Consider the following 23775-nt stretch of genomic DNA (forward strand, 5'->3'; position numbering starts at 1 on the left):
CGATGGGGAGCACACAGGATTTCGACTGCTTGCTTTGGCTGGGTGCTAATAATCAGTCTTAATCTGATTGTGAATTAGTGCGGTCCTTCACAATTATCAGTTCAGCATTGCAACACACTCTCAGCGACCTCTGAACCAGAGCAAGGGTTACAGTTCAGCAGTGAAGCCTTCAACTCCACAGATACTGAAGCAGTCTGTGTAGAAATGCAGCAAGACCTGGACAATATCCAGGCTTGGGCTGATAAGTGACAAGTAACATTCACGCCACACAAGTGCCAGGCAATGACCATCTCCAACAAGAGAGAATCTAACCATCTCCCCTTGACATTCAACGGCATTACCATCGCTGAATCCCCCACTATCAACATCCTGGGGGTTACCATTGACCAGAAACGGAACTGGAGTAGCCATATAAATACCGTGGCTACAAGAGCAGGTCAGAGGTTAGGAATCCTGAGGCGAGTAACTCATCCCCTGACTCCCCAAAGCCTGTCCACCATCTACAAGGCACAAGTCAGGAGTGTGATGGAATACTCTCCACTTGCCTGGATGGGTGCAGCTCCAACAACACTCAAGAAGCTCGACACCATCCAGGACAAAGCAGCCCGCTTGATTGGCACCCCATCCACAAACATTCACCCCCTCCACCACCGACGCACAGTGGCAGCAGTGTGCACCATCTACAAGATGCACCAAGGCTCCTGAGACAGCACCTTCCAAACCCGCGACCTCTACCAACTAGAAGGACAAGGGCAGCAGATACATGGGAACACCACCACCAGCAAGTTCCCCTCCAAGTCACACACCATCCTGACTCGGAACTATATCACCATTCCTTCACTGTCGCTGGGTCAAAAATCCTGGAACTCCCTTCCTAACAGCACTGTGGGTGTACCTACCCCACATGGACTGCAGCGGTTCAAGGAGGCAGCTCACCACCACCTTCTCAAGGGCAATTAGGGATGGGCAATAAATGAAGTAGGGTTAGAGTTTGAGGGTTAATATGACCAGGATGCGCAGAACTTGATCAATTCCTCAATTCCAAACAAAACTGTGTTTATTGTTCGGTCCAGTTAGGTAGACTAATTGATACCAACTTGGAAAGGAGAGTCCATTGCAGCTTTGGACGGCCGAGGAGCCGGGAGATGCAAAACTGAGACAGCACAGCGGCATCAGTGGCTGGAGGATGCAACTGCGGCGTGACTGTTTACATGGACATTTCCCCTTTATAAATGCAAACCTCAGAATTTATAATGGGAAAGGTTGATACACAGGTCTAAGGGCAGGAAGTGAGGTTTTGTAGACAGGAAGTGAACGTCTATCGACAGGAAGTGAGGTTTGGTCAACAGATGTGGATGTTGTGGAGGTGCAGGAGCGTTAAGAGCCTCCTCGACTCAGTGAATTCCACTTACTCAAAGCGATAACGATCCCAGCTACAAACATGATGACAGCCAGAATCAGACCCGTTGTCCTCAAAGTATCGTAATCTGTGAAAACAATCAAAACACGCGGTGAGCAGTGTGAAGGAATCTTCGAAACGCTTCAACAGGCAACATTTCTCAATTCTCTCCACACAAAAAAAGGAAAGACTTGCATTTCGCTCGCACCTTGCAGTATCTCACGACATCCCGACGGGCCTCACAGCCAATGAAGGACTTTTTATGAAGTGTGTTCACTGTTGAAATTTAGGAAATGCATTAGCTAAATTGTGCACAACAAGATCCCACAAGCGGCCAGGTGATAATGACACAGATCATGTGTTTTTTTTTTTTAGTGATGTTGGTTGAGGGATAAATATTGTCCCCAGGACACCGGGGAGAACTCCGCCCCCCCCCCTGCTCTTCATCCAAATAGTGGACGCGGGATCTTTTACACCCACCCGAGAGGGCAGACGGGGGCCTCGGTTTAATGTCTCATCTGAAAGACGGCACCTCCGACAGTGCGGCACTCCCTCAGCACTGACCCTCTGACAGTGCAGCACTCCCTCAGTACTGACCCTCCAACAGTGCAGCACTCCCTCAGTACTGACCCTCTGACAGTGAAGCACTCCCTCAGTACTGACCCTCCAACAGTGCAGCACTCCCTCAGTACTGACCCTCTGACAGTGAAGCACTCCTTCAGTACTGACCCTCCAACAGTGCGGCACTCCCTCAGTACTGACCCTCCGACAGTGCGGCACTCCCACAGTTCCGACACTCCGACAGTGCAGCACTCCCTCAGTACTGACCCTCCAACAGTGCGGCACACCCTCAGTACTGACACTCCCTCAGTAATGACTCTCCGACAGTGCAGCACTCCCTCAGTACCGACCCTCTGACAGTGCGGCACTCCCTCAGTACTGACCCTCCGACAGTGCGGCACTCCCACAGTACTGACACTCCAACAGTGCAGCATTCCCTCAGTACTGACCCTCCGACAGTGTGGCACTCCCTCAGTACTGACCCTCCGACAGTGCGGCGCTCCCACAGTACTGACCCTCTGGCAGTGCGGCGCTCCCTCAGTACTGACCCTCCGACAGTGCGGCACTCCCTCAGTACTGACCCTCCGACAGTGCGGCACTCCCTCAGTACTGACCCTCCGATAGTGCAGCACTCCCTCAGTACTGACCCTCCGACAGTGCAGCGCTCCCTCAGTACTGAACCTCCGACAGTGCGGCACTCCCTCAGTACTGACCCTCCGACAGTGCGGCACTCCCTCAGTACTGACCCTCTGACAGTGCGGCACTCCCTCAGTACTGACCCTCCGACAGTGCGGCACTCCCACAGTACTGACACTCCGACAGTGCAGCACTCCCTCAGTACTGACCCTCCGACAGTGCGGCACTCCCTCAGTACTGACCCACCGACAGTGCAGCACTCCCTCAGTACTGACCCTCCGACAGTGTAGCACTCCCTTTGTACTGACCTTCCGACAGTGCGGCACTCCCTCAGTTCTGACCCTCCGACAGTGCAGCACTCCCTCAGTACTGCCCCTCCGACAGTGCAGCACTCCCTCAGTACTGACCCTCCGACAGTGCAGCACTCCCTCAGTACTGACCCTCCGACAGTGCAGCACTCCCTCAGTACTGACCCTCCGACAGTGCGGCACTCCCTCAGTACTGACCCTCCGACACTACGGCACTCCCTCAGTACTGACCCTCCGACAGCGCGGCACTCCCTCAGTACTGACCCTCCGACAGCGCGGCACTCCCTCAGTACTGACCCTCCGACAGTGCGGCACTCCCTCAGTTCTGACCCTCCGAGAGTGCAGCACTCCCTCAGTAGTGACCCTCCGACAGTGCAACGCTCCATCAGTACTGACCCTCCGAGAGTGCGGCACTCCCTCAGTAGTGTCGGCGGGGCGAGTCGGCCTGGATTATGGGGCTCAAATCGTCGGCATGCCGACCTGAAACCCCGATCCTCTGACCCAGAGGCCAGAGGACGAGACACTCAGCTGACATCGCTGGAAAAAAAGAACATAGGTGTTCTGGGTCATTGTCACATTGGGATCTTGCTGTGCGCAAATTGGTTGCCTACATTACAACAGTGAGCACCCTTCAAAAAATAAATACTCCATTGGCTGTGAGTGGCTTTGGGTTATCCTGAGGCGGGGAAAGGTGCTAGAGAAATGAAAGCAGTTTGTTAAATTACAAAGAGGGAGAGTGTGGCTGTGGTTTAGGGGTGGAGAGAGAGAGTGAGAGAATGGCGGCTGCGAAAGAGATTCATTTTGAGAGTTATTCGACCAGGGAATGTTTCTCAGGAATCCAACCTCCCCCACGCTCCACTGCACAGAAAGACAAGGGATGTGATTCAGCTTGTTCCACGGGTAATCAAGATACAAAGATCGAGGTATTGGGCAGTTAAGCAATCTGATGTGTTATCAGGCAGAAGGACAACAGAACAAACAAACGTCTAGGAATGAATGATCCAGATTCACATGCATTCACTGATTCTCACACAGTGGCACGTCAACAGGCCGACGGTGTGTGGGACCCGTACCCCAGTGAGAGTCAGTGTGTGTGGGACCCGTACCCCAGTGAGAGTCAGTGTGTGTGGGACCCGTATTACAATGAGAGTCAGTGTGTGTGGGACCCGTACCCCAGCGAGAGTCAGTGTTTGTGGGACCCGTACCCCAGTGAGAGTCAGTGTGTGTGGGACCCGTACCCCAGTGAGAGTCAGTGTGTGTGGGACCCGTACCCCAGTGAGAGTCAGTGTGTGTGGGACCCGTACCCCAGTGAGAGTCAGTGTGTGTGGGACCCGTACCCCAGTGAGAGTCAGTGTGTGTGGAACCCGTACCCCAGTGAGAGTCAGTGTGTGTGGGACCCGTACCCCAGTGAGAGTCAGTGTGTGTGGGACCCGTACCCCAGTGAGAGTCAGTGTGTGTGGGACCCGTACCCCAGTGAGAGTCAGTGTGTGTGGGACCCGTACCCCAGTGAGAGTCAGTGTGTGTGGGACCCGTACCCCAGTGAGAGTCAGTGTGTGTGGGACCCGTATTACAATGAGAGTCAGTGTGTGTGGAACCCGTACCCCAGTGAGAGTCAGTGTGTGTGGGACCCGTACCCCAGTGAGAGTCAGTGTGTGTGGAACCCGTATTACAATGAGAGTCAGTGTGTGTGGAACCCGTACCCCAGTGAGAGTCAGTGTGTGTGGTACCCGTACCCCAGTGAGAGTCAGTGTGTGTGGAACCCGTACCCCAGTGAGAGTCAGTGTGTGTGGAACCCGTACCCCAGTGAGAGTCAGTGTGTGTGGAACCCGTACCCCAGTGAGAGTCAGTGTGTGTGGGACCCGTAGCCCAGTGAGAGTCAGTGTGTGTGGGACCTGTACCCCAGTGAGAGTCAGTGTGTGTGGAACCCGTACCCCAGTGAGAGTCAGTGTGTGTGGGACCCGTACCCCAGTGAGAGTCAGTGTGTGTGGGACCCGTATTACAATGAGAGTCAGTGTGTGTGGAACCCGTACCCCAGTGAGAGTCAGTGTGTGTGGAACCCGTACCCCAGTGAGAGTCAGTGTGTGTGGAACCCGTACCCCAGTGAGAGTCAGTGTGTGTGGGACCGGTACCCCAGTGAGAGTCAGTGTGTGTGGAACCCGTACCCCAGCGAGAGTCAGTGTGTGTGGAACCCGTACCCCAGCGAGAGTCAGTGTGTGTGGGACCCGTACCCCAGCGAGAGTCAGTGTGTGTGGGACCCGTACTCCAGTGAGAGTCAGTGTGTGTGGAACCGGTACCCCAGTGAGAGTCAGTGTGTGTGGGACCCGTACCCCAGTGAGAGTCAGTGTGTGTGGAACCCGTACCCCAGTGAGAGTCAGTGTGTGTGGGACCCGTACTCCAGTGAGAGTCAGTGTGTGTGGAACCCGTACCCCAGTGAGAGTCAGTGTGTGTGGGACCTGTACCCCAGTGAGAGTCAGTGTGTGTGGGACCGGTACCCCAGTGAGAGTCAGTGTGTGTGGAATCCGTACCCCAGTGAGAGTCAGTGTGTGTGGAACCCATACCCCAGTGAGAGTCAGTGTGTGTGGAAACCCGTATCCCAGTGAGAGTCAGTGTGTGTGGGACCCGTACCCCAGTGAGAGTCAGTGTGTGTGGGACCCGTACCCCAGTGAGAGTCAGTGTGTGTGGAATCCATACCCCACTGAGAGTCAGTGTGTGTGGGACCCGTACCCCAGTGAGAGTCAGTGTGTGTGGAAACCCGTATCCCAGTGAGAGTCAGTGTGTGTGGGACCCGTACCCCAGTGAGAGTCAGTGTGTGTGGGACCCGTACCCCAGTGAGAGTCAGTGTGTGTGGGACCCGTACCCCAGTGAGAGTCAGTGTGTGTGGAATCCGTACCCCACTGAGAGTCAGAGTGTGTGGAACCCGTACCCCAGTGAGAGTCAGTGTGTGTGGAATCCGTACCCCACTGAGAGTCAGAGTGTGTGGAACCCGTACCCCAGCGAGAGTCAGTGTGTGTGGGACCCGTACCCCACTGAGAGTCAGAGTGTGTGGAACCCATACCCCAGTGAGAGTCAGTGTGTGTGGGACCCGTACCCCAGTGAGAGTCAGTGTGTGTGGGACCCGTACCCCAGTGAGAGTCAGTGTGTATGGAACCGGTACCCCAGTGAGAGTCAGTGTGTGTGGAACCCGTACCCCAGTGAGAGTCAGTGTGTGTGGGACCCGTACCCCAGTGAGAGTCAGTGTGTGTGGAACCCGTACCCCAGTGAGAGTCAGTGTGTGTGGGACCCGTACCCCAGTGAGAGTCAGTGTGTGTGGGACCCATACCCCAGTGAGAGTCAGTGTGTGTGGAAACCCGTACCCCAGTGAGAGTCAGTGTGTGTGGGACCCGTACCCCAGTGAGAGTCAGTGTGTGTGGAATCCGTACCCCACTGAGAGTCAGAGTGTGTGGAACCCATACCCCAGTGAGAGTCAGTGTGCGTGGGACCTGTACCCCAGTGAGAGTCAGTGTGTGTGGGACCCGTACCCCAGTGAGAGTCAGTGTGTGTGGGACCCGTACCCCAGTGAGAGTCAGTGTGTGTGGGACCTGTACCCCAGTGAGAGTCAGTGTGTGTGGGACCCGTATCCCAGTGAGAGTCAGTGTGTGTGGGACCCGTACCCCAGTGAGAGTCAGTGTGTGTGGGACCCGTACCCCAGTGAGAGTCAGTGTGTGTGGGACCCGTACCCCAGTGAGAGTCAGTGTGTGTGGGACCTGTACCCCAGTGAGAGTCAGTGTGTGTGGGACCCGTACCCCAGTGAGAGTCAGTGTGTGTGGGACCCGTACCCCAGTGAGAGTCAGTGTGTGTGGAACCCGTATCCCAGTGAGAGTCAGTGTGTGTGGGACCCGTATCCCAGTGAGAGTCAGTGTGTGTGGGACCCGTACCCCAGTGAGAGTCAGTGTATGTGGGACCCGTACCCCAGTGAGAGTCAGTGTGTGTGGGACCCGTACCCCAGTGAGAGTCAGTGTGTGTGGAACCCGTACCCCAGTGAGAGTCAGTGTGTGTGGGACCCGTACCCCAGTGAGAGTCAGTGTGTGTGGGACCCGTACCCCAGTGAGAGTCAGTGTGTGTGGAACCCGTAACCCAGTGAGAGTCAGTGTGTGTGGGACCCGTACCCCAGTGAGAGTCAGTGTGTGTGGGACCTCAGTGAGAGTCTGTGTGCGTGGGAACCGTACCCCAGTGAGAGTCAGTGTGTGTGGGACCCGTACCCCAGTGAGAGTCAGTGTGTGTGGGACCCGTACCCCAGTGAGAGTCAGTGTGTGTGGGACCCGTACCCCAGTGAGAGTCAGTGTGTGTGGGACCCGTACCCCAGTGAGAGTCAGTGTGTGTGGGACCCGTACCCCAGTGAGAGTCAGTGTGCGTGGGACCCGTACCCCAGTGAGAGTCAGTGTGTGTGGGACCCGTACCCCAGTGAGAGTCAGTGTGTGTGGGACCCGTACCCCAGTGAGAGTCAGTGTGTGTGGAACCCGTACCCCAGTGAGAGTCAGTGTGTGTGGAACCCGTACCCCAGTGAGAGTCAGTGTGTGTGGGACCCGTACCCCAGTGAGAGTCAGTGTGCGTGGGACCCGTACCCCAGTGAGAGTCAGTGTGTGTGGGACCCGTACCCCAGTGAGAGTCAGTGTGCGTGGGACCCGTACCCCAGTGAGAGTCAGTGTGTGTGGGACCCGTACCCCAGTGAGAGTCAGTGTGTGTGGGACCCGTACCCCAGTGAGAGTCAGTGTGTGTGGGACCCGTACCCCAGTGAGAGTCAGTGTGCGTGGGACCTGTATCTTTTTATAGATACATATACTAGTGTTTGATGAAGAAAGGTCTGTCCTCACCGTATGCAAACTGATCCTGGTTCGCAGAGGTCACTGGAAATTAAAGGGAGAGAAGACACAATTACTATCTGATGATGATTTGTGGATAAGATGTGCTCCTGGTCACCATTGGATGGCTTTGATTCCACCCAATCCATCCTTGAAATGTGTGTTTCATTAATTAATTAACAGGAGAGCAACCTGTTGTCTCCGAGTCTGACAGAGAGCAACTGAATTCATCCTCGGTAACCAGGGAGCCCCACATCCCAGTTGTCAGATACGATCTCATCTCGTCTCCAGGTCCGACTGTGAATCACACCCTCGCTCTCCCACTCTGCCTTCCCCTCTCTGACTCCTTCCCTCTATCCACTCCTCTCCCTCCCCGTCCGTGTAGCTCCCTCTCTCACTGCCACTGTCTCTTTCTGTTGCTTTCTGCCTCTCTTTCTGTCTCTCTCACATCTCTCTCTCCCTCTCTCCCTCGTTCAGTAGAATACCTAAGGCACAGGGTTCAGAGAGCAGGGGTCAGGAAGTCATATCGACGGTAACTCGATATATTAACAGGAGCTGCAGACTGGGTCAGGGAGAAATGTGCGGTGACAATTCCTCAGACACTGTCCCCATCAAACACTCCCTAGGACAGGTACAGTACGGGGGTTAGATACAGAGTAAAGCTCCCTCCACACTGTCCCCATCAAACACTCCCTAGGACAGGTACAGTACGGGGTTAGATACAGAGTAAAGCTCCCTCTACACTGTCCCCATCAAACACTCCCAGGACAGGTACAGTACGGGGTTAGATACAGAGTAAAGCTCCCTCTACACTGTCCCCCATCAAACACTCCCAGGACAGGGACAGCACGGGGGTTAGATACAGAGTAAAGCTCCCTCTACACTGTCCCCCATCAAACACTCCCAGGACAGGTACAGCACGGGGCTTAGATACAGGAGCCCCTGGATCCCCATCGATAGTGATCGTGAGATGAACGGAGTGAATTGGGAAGTGAAATCGATGTTTTACGAGGGGAGTGTGCTGCAATTTCTGCAGTGGTGCAATCTTTGTTTTTTTTTGCATTGCAGGTTTGGAGACAGGAGGAAAGAGGGAGTGACGCAGAGGATGCTGCAATGTTTTCTGCAGCTCGAACATCTCCAGCCCTGCCCTAAGACAGGAGCCACTGGCAGCTGGAGTCAGTGAAATGAATGGGCTGGCTCTCTGTGATTCCCTGCAGTGCTGAATCAGCTTTTCTGCCGATTCCTGATTGATTGTCCCAGGGTGATTACTGCTTCTCCGGCTGCCATGACAGCAGTGATTGATACGCTGGGTTTGAAGCATTCCTGCCTCCCAGTATTCCCAGATTATCAGCCCCGGCTTTCCCATCTCCTTCACTCTCCAGGACTAACACTGAACGTGCAGGAGTTTCATGTCACCTCCCTATTGTCAGGGAATAACACAATCATTTTTAACACTATCCGAAACACACACACTCTCTCACACTCAACACTCACACTCAGTCACAAACACACTCACACTAACACACACACTCTCTCACACTCAACACTCACACTCAGTCACAAACACACACACACTAACACACACACTCTCTCACACTCAACATACACACTCAGTCACAAACACACTCACACTAACACACAGACTCTCTCACACTCACCACACACACTCAGTCACAAACACACTCACATTAACACACACACTCTCTCACACTCAACACTCACACTCAGTCACAAACACACTCACACTAACACACACACTCTCTCACACTCAACACTCACACTCAGTCACAAACACACTCACACACTAACACACACACTCTCTCACACTCAACGCTCACACTCAGTCACAAACACACACACACTAACACACACACTCTCTCACACTCAACACTCACACTCAGTCACAAACACACACACACTAACACACACACTCTCTCACACTCAACACTCACACTCAGTCACAAACACACTCACACTAACACACACACTCTCTCACACTCAACACTCACACTCAGTCACAAACACACTCACACTAACACACACACTCTCTCACACTCAACACTCACACTCAGTCACACACACACTAACACACACACTCTCTCACACTCAACACTCACACTCAGTCACAAACACACACACACTAACACACACACTCTCTCACACTCAACACTCACACTCAGTCACAAACACACTCACACTAACACACACACTCTCTCACACTCAACACTCACACTCAGTCACTAACACACTCACACTAACACACACACTCTCTCACATTCAACACCCACATTCAGTCACAAACACACACACACTAACACACACACTCTCTCACACTCAACACTCACACTCAGTCACAAACACACACACACTCTCACACTCAACACTCACACTCAGTCACAAACACACACACACTAACACACACACTCTCTCACACTCAACACTCACACTCAGTCACAAACACACACACACACTAACACACACACTCTCTCACACTCAACGCTCACACACTCAGTCACAAACACACTCACATTAACACACACACTCTCTCACACTCAACACTCACACTCAGTCACAAACACACACACACTAACACACACACTCTCTCACACTCAACACTCACACTCAGTCACAAACACACACACACTAACATACACACTCTCTCACACTCAACACACACACTCAGTCACAAACACCCTCACACTAACACACACACTCTCTCACACTCAACACTCACACTCCGCCACAAACACACACACACTAACACACACACTCTCTCACACTCAACACTCACACTCAGTCACAAACACACACACATTAACACACACACTCTCTCACACTCAACACTCACACTCAGTCACAAACACACACACACTAACACACACACTCTCTCACACTCAACACTCACACTCAGTCACAAACACACACACACTAACATACACACTCTCTCACACTCAACACACACACTCAGTCACAAACACCCTCACACTAACACACACACTCTCTCACACTCAACACTCACACTCCGCCACAAACACACACACACTAACACACACACTCTCTCACACTCAACACTCACACTCAGTCACAAACACACACACTAACACACACACTCTCTCACACTCAACACTCATACTCAGTCACAAACACACACACACTAACACACACACTCTCTCACACTCAACACTCACACTCAGTCACAAACACGCACACACTAACACACACACTCTCTCACACTCAACACACACACTCAGTCACAAACACCCTCACACTAACACACACACTCTCTCACACTCAACACTCACACTCCGTCACAAACACACTCACACTAACACACACACTCTCTCACACTCAACACTCACACTCAGTCACAAACACCCTCACACAAACACACACACTCTCTCACACTCAACACTCACACTCAGTCACAAACACACACACACTAACACACACACTCTCTCACACTCAACACTCACACTCTGTCACAAACACACTCACATTAACACACACACTCTCTCACACTCAACACTCACACTCAGTCACAAACACACTCACATTAACACACACACTCTCTCACACTCAACACTCACACTCAGTCCCAAACACCCTCACACAAACACACACACTCTCTCACACTCAACACTCACACTCAGTCACAAACACACACACACTAACACACACACACTCTCACACTCAACACTCACACTCTATCACAAACACACTCACATTAACACACACACTCTCTCACACTCAACACTCACACTCAGTCACAAACACACTCACATTAACACACACACTCTCTCACACTCAACACACACACTCAGTCACAAACACACACAGACTAACACACACACTCTCTCACACTCAACACTCACACTCAGTCACAAACACACTCATACTAACACACACACTCTCTCACACTCAACACTCACACTCAGTCGCAAACACACACACTAACACACACACTCTCTCACTCAACACTCACACTTAGTCACAAACGCACACACTAACACACACACTCTCTCACACTCAACACTCTCACTCAGTCACAAACACACACACTCTCTCACTCAACACTCACACTTAGTCACAAACGCACACACTAACACACACACTCTCTCACACTCAACACTCACACTCAGTCGCAAACACACTCACACTAACACACACACTCTCTCACTCAACACTCACACTCAGTCACAAACACACACACACTCTCTCACACTCAACACTCACACACTCAGTCACAAACACACACACACTAACACACACACTTTCTCACACTCAACACACACACTCAGTCACAAACACACACACATTCACACACTCTCTCACACTCAACACTCACACTCAGTCACAAACACACTCACATTAACACACACACTCTCTCACACTCAACACACACACTCAGTCACAAACACACACACGCTAATACACACACTCTCTCACACTCAACACACACACTCAGTCACAAACACACTCACTAACACACACACTAAACACTCACACACTCAGTCACAAACACACACACACTAACACTCACACTCAACACACACACTCAGTCACAAACACACTCGCACTAAAACACACACTCACACACTCAACACTCACACACTCAGTCACTACCGTGCTCACACTCACTCACACACACTCACTCTCACACTCAGTCACAAGCACACACTCAATACTCAACCCACTCGGTCACAAACTCACACTCACACAAACTCACACACCCTAACTCACACGCACTCTCAAACTCACACAAACTCATTCACACACACCCACACTCACACTCTCTCACACTCAACACACACACTCACTCATGCTCAACACTCACTCACACACAGTCACAGTCATACACTCACAGTCACACACTCAGTCACAAACGCACACACAATCACACTGAACACTCTCAAACACACACACAATCACACTCAACACTCTCTCACACACACAAACACACACACTCAAACACACACACTCAAACACACATAATCACACACACAAACACACACACAAACACACACACTCAAACACACACTGAAACACAAACACACTCGAACACACACAATCTCACACACACACACACTCAATCACTCACTCACTCACTCACACTCACACACACACTCTCTCTCACACACACACTCACTCAGTCACAAACTCACACACACACACTCTCTTTCACACTCGCACACACACTCATACTCACACGCACACTCCTGCAGCCCCTCTCTCACTCTCACACACACATTCACCCCCGCACACACACAATCCCCGCTGACCCACGCGCTCTGTCACGCATGTGCTGCCTCGAACACGCAATCGCCCCCCTCACACACTTGCGGTCGGGCGTGTGCTCACTCGCACACCGGCGCGAGCAGCCAGGAATATTGGTCGCATCGGAGTAGCAGCGAGGAATTTGACTGCCGTGTAAGAGTTAACCCCATTGCTGTGGGTCTGGAGTCACATGTAGGCCAGACCGGGTAAGGACAGCAGATTTCCTTCCCTAAAGGACATTAGTGAACCAGATGGGTTTTTACAACAATCGACGATGGTTTCATGGCCATCATTAGACTAGCTTTAAATTGTTTGCAAAGAGACGGTGAGGGAGGGGGTACGTGATTCAAGTGGAGGAGCATTTTGTTTGCTCGTACAGAAAGTTAACAGGGGTCCGTGTCTCCCGCACGCAGATATTTCCAGAGAGGATGTTGCAGGTTACTGAAGATTTCTCGGGGTGGAGGAGACACGGCCGGGAAGTGTAAAACTTCCGAGGTGATTAATGATTAAAACAGCCCGATGTTCTATCGTGTGCCAGCAAAAGTGAAGGGATTATCAGAGAGATGGTTTTTTTTTGGGGGGGGGGGGGGGAAATACTCACTGTCAGTCTTGCTTACAGAATGCCCAGCCATCTTCAAGATCGCTCCCTCTCTCTCCCTCTCTCTTCTCTGCTGGAGATGCAGCACTGCGTCGGTCTTCAGAGGCTGCCACTAAACGAATTACAGCAGAGTCCTGCAACACAGGCTGCTCCTACCCCACCAGCACTGTGAATCTCCTGTAGCAGTGCACACACACACACACACACACCTCACAGCCTCTGCTACGCTACGCTGTGTTGGTCCAATTGAGCAGTGGAAGGGCGGTGCGGGCAGTGCGCAGAGTGCCAGCATCTCCCCTCCCTGGGATTAACTCCCCTGAAAGCAAACCAGAGATTGCATCTCCCTTCCCACTATCTAACTCAGCGCCACAATCGTTGTGTTAATAAAAAAACACCAACGTAATCATGAAAAGCTCCAAAACCCTTCTCGGGCAGTTGTCCCTGTTCAGAGAACGTCACCGCATTAATCACCCAGCCGTGGGTTAATGAATTATTGAAACCAAGCCAAACCCAGGAGAAATCTTATACAAAAGCACCACTCGACAACTCAGCCTCCCTCCAGCTCTGCACCTAACCCCTACGCTTTATTCTTCTGTACCTGTCCTGGGGAGTGTTTGATGGGGACAGTGTCGAGGGAGCTTTACTCTGTATCTAACCCCCGTGCTGTACCTGTCCTGGGAGTGTTTGATGGGGGACAGTGTAGAGGGAGCTTTACTCTGTATCTAACCCCCCGTACTGTACCTGTCCTGGGAGTGTTTGATGGGGGACAGTGTAGAGGGAGCTCTACTCTGTATCTAACCCCCGTACTGTCCCTGTCCTGGGAGTGTTTGATGGGGACAGTGTAGAGGGAGCTTTACTCTGTATCTAACCCCCGTGCTATGCCCCGTCTTCGCCAGCATCCAATCGGGATGGGCGTTGGTTCAGTATCTGGGATATTTATCTCTATTCCTGTCCTGGGATCAACAGAGGTCTTGAGACAAGGTGACAATGGAGCAACAATAACTATTTTATAAAGGCACTTCCAACATCCCAACGCACTTTCCTAAAGCAGATATCAGGGACCGGCGACCAAAACCTCGGTCAGAGAGGTCGGTTTTGAAACTAGCGTCTTAAAGGAGGAGAGAGAGAGAGAGGCGGAGAGGTTTAGGGAGGGAATTCCAGAGCTTAGGGCCCCCAGGCAGCTGAAGGCACGGACGCCAGTGGTGGAGCGATGGGAATCGGGGGATGGGCGAGAGGACGGAATTGGAGGGAGCGCAGAGAACTCGGAGGGTTGTAGGGACTGGAGGAGGTTACAGAGATAGGGAGGGTTGTAGGGGCTGGAGGAGGTTACAGAGATAGGGAGGACTGTAGGGGCTGGAGAAGGTTACAGAGATAGGGAGGATTGTAGGGGCTGGAGGAGGTTAGAGAGATAGGGAGGGTTGTAGGGGCTGGAGGAGGTTACAGAGACAGGGAGGACTGTTGGGGATGGAGAAGCTTACAGAGATAGGGAGGGTTGTCGGGGCTGGAGGAGGTTACACAGATAGGGAGGGTTGTCGGGGCTGGAGGAGGTTACAGAGATAGGGAGGGGTGTAGGGGCTGGAGGAGGGTTACAGAGATAGGGAGGACTGTAGGGGCTGGAGAAGGTTACAGAGATAGGGAGGATTGTAGGGGCTGGAGGAGGTTAGAGAGATAGGGAGGGTTGTAGGGGCTGGAGGAGGTTAGAGAGATAGGGAGGGTTGTAGGGGCTGGAGGAGGTTACAGAGATAGGGAGGGTTGTAGGAGCTGGAGGAGGTTACAGAGATAGGGAGGGTTGTAGGGACTGGAGGAGGTAACAGATAGGGAGGGTTGTAGGGACTGGAGGAGGGTGACAGAGATAGGGAGGGATTTGAAAATGAGGAGGTGAATTTTAAAATGGAGGTGTTAGCGGACTGGGAGCCAGTGTCGGTCAGCGAGTAACAGGGGGTGATGGGTGAAGGTGACTCGGTGCGAGTTCGGACACGGAGTGCAGCTTAGCTGAGTTTGGAATGAGCCAAAGTTGACGGAGGGTGGAATTTGGGAGACGGGGCAGGTGATAGTCAGAATAGTGAACAGTCTCGAGGCAAAGTTTCAGACGCCCAGCTGGAGATAGTTTATTATAGAAAATGCGATGTGCAAACAGTTGCTGTTGCTGTTCGAAGGAAACGTGAGGTGTTGCTGAGAGAGGAAATAAGCAGGTTACCAGAAAGTGCAGGGAGGATTGTGACAGGATTTACAAGGAACCTGTTTATTAGGGGTTAATAAATGATCGAGGGTCCAAAAGGATGATTGCACATCCTTTTATCAGTTCATTGTGGAATCTCCTTGATCTCTGCCTCATCTCTCTCCCGTCAGTTCTCACTGCAGAATGTGGCAGGTCCTAACAGATCAGAGCTGTCCCTCACACAGATCTCACCCGCCGTGCCCGATCAATTTTTACATCCTGTTCCCACATCTGCAAATGTCAGCGCTAATTAGCCATCTCTCAGCTGAATTTTTAACAATTAATAAGCTACAGTACACACAGTGGGTAAAGGGTAATGATTCACTCCCGTCTGGTACTGTACGGTCTGTGTGTGTGTGTGTCTCAGTGTCAGCTCCTGTACATGTACAGTACACACAGTGGGTAAAGGGTAATGATTCACTCCCATCTGGTACTGTACGGTCTGTGTGTGTGTGTCTCAGTGACAGCTCCTGTACATGTACAGTACACACAGTGGGTAAAGGGTAATGATTCAATCCCGTCTGGTACTGTACGGTCTGTGTGTGTGTGTCTCAGTGTCAGCTCCTGTACATGTACAGTACACACAGTGGGTAAAGGGAATGATTCACTCCTGTCTGGTACTGTACGGTCTGTGTGTGTGTGTCTCAGTGTCAGCTCCTGTACATGTACAGTACACACAGTGGGTAAAGGGAATGATACACTCCCGTCTGGTACTGTACGGTCTGTGTGTGTGTGTGTGTGTCTCAGTGTCAGCTCCTGTACATGTACAGTACACACAGTGGGTAAAGGGAATGATTCACTCCCGTCTGGTACTGTACGGTCTGTGTGTGTGTGTGTGTGTCTCAGTGTCAGCTCCTGTACATGTACAGTACACACAGTGGGTAAAGGGTAATGATTCACTCCCGTCTGGTACTGTACGGTCTGTGTGTGTGCGTGCGTGTCTCACTGTCAGCTCCTGTACATGTACAGTACACACAGTGGGTAAAGGGTAATGATTCACTCCCGTCTGGTACTGTACGGTCCGTGTGTGTGTGTGTCTCAGTGTCAGCTCCTGTACATGTGCAGTACACACAGTGGGTAAAGGGTAATGATTCACTCCCGTCTGGTACTGTACGGTCTGTGTGTGTGTGTCTCAGTGTCAGCTCCTGTACATGTACAGTACACACAGTGGGTAAAGGGAATGATTCACTCCCGTCTGGTACTGTACGGTCTGTGTGTGTGTGTGTGTGTCTCAGTGTCAGCTCCTGTACATGTACAGTACACACAGTGGGTAAAGGGTAATGATTCACTCCCGTCTGGTACTGTACGGTCTGTGTGTGTGCGTGCGTGTCTCACTGTCAGCTCCTGTACATGTACAGTACACACAGTGGGTAAAGGGTAATGATTCACTCCCGTCTGGTACTGTACGGTCCGTGTGTGTGTGTGTCTCAGTGTCAGCTCCTGTACATGTGCAGTACACACAGTGGGTAAAGGGTAATGATTCACTCCCGTCTGGTACTGTACGGTCTGTGTGTGTGTGTCTCAGTGTCAGCTCCTGTACATGTGCAGTACACACAGTGGGTAAAGGGTAATGATTCAATCCTGTCTGGTACTGTACGGTCTGTGTGTGTGTGTGTGTCTCAGTGTCAGCTCCTGTACATGTACAGTACACACAGTGGGTAAAGGGTAATGATTCAATCCTGTCTGGTACTGTACGGTCTGTGTGTGTGTGTGTGTCTCAGTGTCAGCTCCTGTACATGTACAGTACACACAGTGGGTAAAGGTAATGATTCACTCCTGTCTGGTACTGTACGGTCTGTGTGTGTGTGTGTGTCTCAGTGTCAGCTCGTGTACATGTACAGTACACACAGTGGGTAAAGGGTAATGATTCACTCCCGTCTGGTACTGTACGGTCTGTGTGTGTTTGTGTCTCAGTGTCAGCTCGTGTACATGTACAGTACACACAGTGGGTAAAGAGTAATGATTCACTCCTGTCTGGTACTGTACGGTCTGTGTGTGTGTCTCAGTGTCAGCTCCTGTACATGTACAGTACACACAGTGGGTAAAGGGTAATGATTCACAACCCGTCTGGTACTGTACGGTCCGTGTGCGTGTGTGTCTCAGTGTCAGCTCCTGTACATGTACAGTACACACAGTGGGTAAAAGGGTAATGATTCACTCCTGTCTGGTACTGTACGGTCTGTGTGTGTTTGTGTCTCAGTGTCAGCTCCTGTACATGTACAGTACACACAGTGGGTAAAGGGTAATGATTCACTCCTGTCTGGGACTGTACGGTCTGTGTGTGTGTGTGTCTCAGTGTCAGCTCCTGTACATGTACAGTACACACAGTGGGTAAAGGGTAATGATTCACTCCTGTCTGGTACTGTACGGTCTGTGTGTGTGTCTCAGTGTCAGCTCCTGTACATGTACAGTACACACAGTGGGTAAAGGGTAATGATTCACAACCCGTCTGGTACTGTACGGTCCGTGTGCGTATGTGTCTCAGTGTCAGCTCCTGTACATGTACAGTACACACAGTGGGTAAAGGGTAATGATTCACTCCCGTCTGGTACTGTACGGTCTGTGTGTGTGTGTGTGTCTCAGTGTCAGCTCGTGTACATGTACAGTACACACAGTGGGTAAAAGGTAATGATTCACTCCCGTCTGGTACTGTACGGTCTGTGTGTGTGTGTGTGTCTCAGTGTCAGCTCGTGTACATGTACAGTACACACAGTGGGTAAAGGGTAATGATTCACTCCCGTCTGGTACTGTACGGTCTGTGTGTATGTGTGTCTCAGTGTCAGCTCGTGTACATGTACAGTACACACAGTGGGTAAAGGGTAATGATTCACTCCCGTCTGGTACTGTACGGTCTGTGTGTGTGTGTGTGTCTCAGTGTCAGCTCCTGTACATGTACAGTACACACAGTGGGTAAAAGGGAATGATTCACTCCCGTCTGGTACTGTACGGTCTGTGTGTGTGTGTGTGTCTCAGTGTCAGCTCCTGTACATGTACAGTACACACAGTGGGTAAAAGGGAATGATTCACTCCCGTCTGGTACTGTACGGTCTGTGTGTGTGTGTGTGTCTCAGTGTCAGCTCCTGTACATGTGCAGTACACACAGTGGGTAAAGGGTAATGATTCACTCCCGTCTGGTACTGTACGGTCTGTGTGTGTGTGTCTCAGTGTCAGCTCCTGTACATGTACAGTACACACAGTGGGTAAAGGGTAATAATTCACTCCTGTCTGGTACTGTACGGTCTGTGTGTGTGTGTGTGTCTCAGTGTCAGCTCCTGTACATGTACAGTACACACAGTGGGTAAAGGGTAATGATTCAATCCTGTCTGGTACTGTACAGTCTGTGTGTGTGTGTCTCAGTGTCAGCTCCTGTACATGTACAGTACACACAGTGGGTAAAGGGTAATGATTCACTCCTGTCTGGTACTGTACGGTCTGTGTGTGTGTGTGTCTCAGTGTCAGCTCCTGTACATGTACAGTACACACAGTGGGTAAAGGGTAATGATTCACTCCTGTACAGTCCTTGTGTTTCTCAGTATCTATACTACCCTCTGCTGGACTCACCAGTAAATGTTCAGTGAATGTGTATCTGCAATCAAAGTGATTCAGCGCACTCCTGGTTTCCGACAAGGTGCATCTGGATCGAATTCAGAGCAACAATCTTTATCTGCAGAGCAGCCAGCAATCTCTTCAACCTAGCAGTTTTACAAATGTTTTCTTCTAATCATTAAGTGTTCGAAAACCACATACAAACAGTCCTCATCAACATCTCCCACACACACTGACTCTCACTGGGGTACGGGTCCCACACACACTGACTCTCACTGGGGTACAGGTCCCACACACACTGACTCTCACTGGGATACGGGTTCCACACACACTGACTCTCACTGGGGTACGGGTTCCACACACACTGACTCTCACTGGGGTACGGGTTCCACACACACTGACTCTCACTGGGGTACGGGTTCCACACACACTGACACTCACTGGGGTCCGGGTCCCACACACACTGACTCTCACTGGGGTCCGGGTTCCACACACACTGACTCTCACTGGGGTCCGGGTTCCACACACACTGACTCTCACTGGGGTACGGGTCCCACACACACTGACTCTCACTGGGGTACGGGTTCCACACACACTGACTCTCACTGGGGTCCGGGTTCCACACACACTGACACTCACTGGGGTCCGGGTCCCACACACACTGACTCTCACTGGGGTACGGGTTTTATAGTGATGTTGGTTGAGGGATAAATATTGTCCCCAGGACACCGGGGAGAACTCCCCCCTGCTCTTCTTCCAAATAGTGGCCGTGGGATCTTTTACACCCACCTGAGAGGGCAGACGGGGGTTTAATGTCTCATCTGAAAAACGGCACCTACGACAGTGCCGCGCTCCCTCACTACTGACCCTCCGACAGTGCAGCTCTCCCTCAGTACTCACCATCTGACAGTGCAGCACTCCCTCAGTACTGACCCTCCGACAGTGCGGCACTCCCTCAGTACTGACCCTCCGACAGTGCGGCACTCCCTCAGTACTGACCCTCCGACAGTGCAGCAGTCCCTCAGTACTGACCCTCCGACAGTACGGCACTCCCTCAGTACTGACTCTCCGGCAGTGCAGCACTCCCTCAGTACTGACCCTCCGACAGCGCTGCACTCCCTCAGTACTGACCCTCCGACAGTGCAGCACTCCCTCAGTACTGACCCTCCGACAGCGCTGCACTCCCTCAGTACTGACCCTCCGACAGTGCGGCACTCCCTCAGTACTGACTCTCCGGCAGTGCAGCAGTCCCTCAGTACTGACCCTCCGACAGTGCGGCACACCCTCAGTACTGACTCTCCGGCAGTGCAGCAGTCCCTCAGTACTGACCCTCCGACAGTGCGGCACACCCTCAGTACTGACCCTCCGACAGCGCTGCACTCCCTCAGTACTGACCCTCCGACAGCGCGGCACTCCCTCAGTACTGACCCTCCGACAGTGCAGCACTCCCTCAATACTGGCGCTGGGAAGTGTCGGCCTGGTTTATGGGGCTCACGTCTCGGGAGTGGGGGGTTCAGACCCAGGACCCGTTGACATTGAAGTGACTGTGACAGAGGGAACGCTAAAAACTCACTGAGTCACGGCTGACACCTAACCCAGAATGGTTGCTGTGGATACGGAGATCCTTCTCGGCTCATTTCAGAGCCAAGGCCTGCTCGTCTCCTTGGAAACCTGGGAAGGAGCATTGACAGCGGTCATAGCGGACGGTCAGTGGGGAGTGCATGGCGCCCGCGATGGGGGTCACCACTGCAATGTCCACAGCACGTGCTCCTTCGCAAGTCTCCATTCAAGTTGCCAATCATCACACAAAGATTCTTTCACACGAAGCCTGAACTAGGCCGCAAAATAACTCCCGGCCGGCGAGGTGTAAATGGCAGATTGAAATAACTGTGAGAGTCCCCAGTGAGAGTCAGTGTGTGTGGGACCCGTACCCCAGTGAGAGTCAGTGTGTGTGGGACCCGTACCCCAGTGAGAGTCAGTGTGTGTGGGACCCGTACCCCAGTGAGAGTCAGTGTGTGTGGGACCCGTACCCCAGTGAGAGTCAGTGTGTGTGGGACCCGTACCCCAGTGAGAGTCAGTGTGTGTGGAACCCGTACCCCAGTGAGAGTCAGTGTGTGTGGGACCCGTACCCCAGTGAGAGTCAGTGTGTGTGGAACCCGTACCCCAGTGAGAGTCAGTGTGTGTGGGACCCGTACCCCAGCGAGAGTCAGTGTGTGTGGAACCCGTACCCCAGTGAGAGTCAGTGTGTGTGGGACCCGTACCCCAGTGAGAGTCAGTGTGTGTGGAACCCGTACCCCAGTGAGAGTCAGTGTGTGTGGGACCCGTACCCCAGTGAGAGTCAGTGTGTGTGGAACCCGTACCCCAGTGAGAGTCAGTGTGTGTGGGACCCGTACCCCAGCGAGAGTCAGTGTGTGTGGAACCCGTACCCCAGTGAGAGTCAGTGTGTGTGGGACCCGTATCCCAGTGGGAGTCAGTGCGTGTGGGACCCGTATCCCAGTGGGAGTCAGTGCGTGTGGGACCCGTACCCCAGTGAAAGTCAGTGGTCAGTGTGTGTGGGACCCGTATCCCAGTGAGAGTCAGTGTGTGTGGAACCCGTACCCCAGTGAGAGTCAGTGTGTGTGGGACCCGTATCCCAGTGAGAGTCAGTGTGTGTGGAACCCGTACCCCAGTGAGAGTCAGTGTGTGTGGGACCCGTATCCCAGTGAGAGTCAGTGTGTGTGGAACCCGTACCCCAGTGAGAGTCAGTGTGTGTGGAACCCGTACCCCAGTGAGAGTCAGTGTGTGTGGGACCCGTATCCCAGTGAGAGTCAGTGTGTGTGGGACCCGTATCCCAGTGAGAGTCAGTGTGTGTGGAACCCGTACCCCAGTGAGAGTCAGTGTGTGTGGGACCCGTACCCCAGTGAGAGTCAGGGAAGGACGGTGAGATGTGCAGATTTGAAATGATAAAGGACGGACCTGGCTCTGTGTAGGTGTGTGGTGGTGGTGGATGCATTGTGTGTTGGTGAAAGTGTTGTCTGATGCCTGATGGAGCTCTGGCTCGTGCCAGCTGGGGGAGCTATTGTGCTGTGTGTGTTGGACTGAATTTCACAGGTTGCTCACAACCCTCCCAATTAAACCGAGAACACTTCAGTATATCATTATTTGGTCCCAGGACACCAGGGAGAACTCCCTCCCTGCTCTTCTTCCAAATAGTGGCCGTGGGATCTTTTACACCCACCTGAGAGATTAGACGGGAGCCTCGGTTTAATGTCTCATCTGAAAGACGGCACCTCTGACAGTGCAGCACTCCCTCAGTACTGACCCTCCGACAGTGCGCACTCCCTCAGTACTGACCCTCCGACAGTGCGGCACTCCCTCAGTACTGACCCTCCGACAGTGCGGCACTCCCTCAGTACTGACCCTCCGACAGTGCAGCTCTCCCTCAGTACTGACCCTCCGACAGTGCAGTTCTCCCTCAGTACTGACCCTCCGACAGTGCAGCACTCCCTCAGTACTGACCCTCCGACAGTGCGGCACTCCCTCAGTACTGACCCTCCGACAGTGCAGTTCTCCCTCAGTGACGCCCCTCGGACAGTGCAGCACTCCCTCAGTACTGACTCTCCGACAGTGCAGTGTGAATACAGGATCGGGGGAAGGTGTAATTCACGACTGTTTTGAATGCTCGAATCTTGTTGCTGGCAATTGAAATCCCGGTTACAAAGGAGTGGGTGAATAGAGCTGGTTGAAGAGAACATTCCGGAGCTCCATTCAGAGTACTGAGTTCCTTTGTTGTCAATTGCTCCTGAATCGCACGGATCTGTCTCTGTCTCGGCAGGCGATCAATGAATCATGTGACAGGTTTGGAAAATATGTCGCTTTTCCAGTTCGCTGAACATGGCAAAGGAAGGAACAGGAGGAGGCCCATTCAGCCCCTCTCTCACCCCTGTTACACAGGGACAGGAGGAGGCCCATTCAGCCCCTCTCTCACCCCTGTTACACAGGAACAGGAGGAGGCCCATTCAGCCCCCTCTCGAGCCTGTTACACAGGAACAGGAGGAGGCCCATTCAGCCCCCTCTCGAGCCTGTTACACAGGAACAGGAGGAGGCCCATTCAGCCCCCTCTCGAGCCTGTTACACAGGAACAGGAGGAGGCCCATTCAGCCCCTCTCGAGCCTGTCACACAGGAACAGGAGGAGGCCCATTCAGCCCCTCTCGAGCCTGTTACACAGGAACAGGAGGAGGCCCATTCAGCCCCTCTCTCACCCCTGTTACACAGGAACAGGAGGAGGCCCATTCAGCCCCTCTCTCACCCCTGTTACACAGGAACAGGAGGAGGCCCACTCAGCCCCTCTCTCACCCCTGTTACACAGGAACAGGAGGAGGCCCATTCAGCCCCCTCTCGAGCCTGTTACACAGGA

General features: G+C 52.5%; 1 long non-coding RNA gene across 1 annotated transcript; it reads right to left on the bottom strand.

Moving 5' to 3' along the window:
- Positions 1 to 1446: 1446 nt before the first annotated feature.
- On the bottom strand, positions 1447 to 22679 carry LOC137352675 (uncharacterized). Its single transcript, XR_010969757.1, has 3 exons — positions 22596 to 22679; positions 7755 to 7787; positions 1447 to 1487 (listed from the first exon to the last, which is right to left on the bottom strand). It is a non-coding gene; the product is annotated as an uncharacterized lncRNA (long non-coding RNA).
- Positions 22680 to 23775: the final 1096 nt, after the last annotated feature.

This window comes from Heterodontus francisci, chromosome 39 (assembly GCF_036365525.1).
Source record: "Heterodontus francisci isolate sHetFra1 chromosome 39, sHetFra1.hap1, whole genome shotgun sequence".
Classification (NCBI taxonomy): Eukaryota; Metazoa; Chordata; class Chondrichthyes; order Heterodontiformes; family Heterodontidae; genus Heterodontus; species Heterodontus francisci.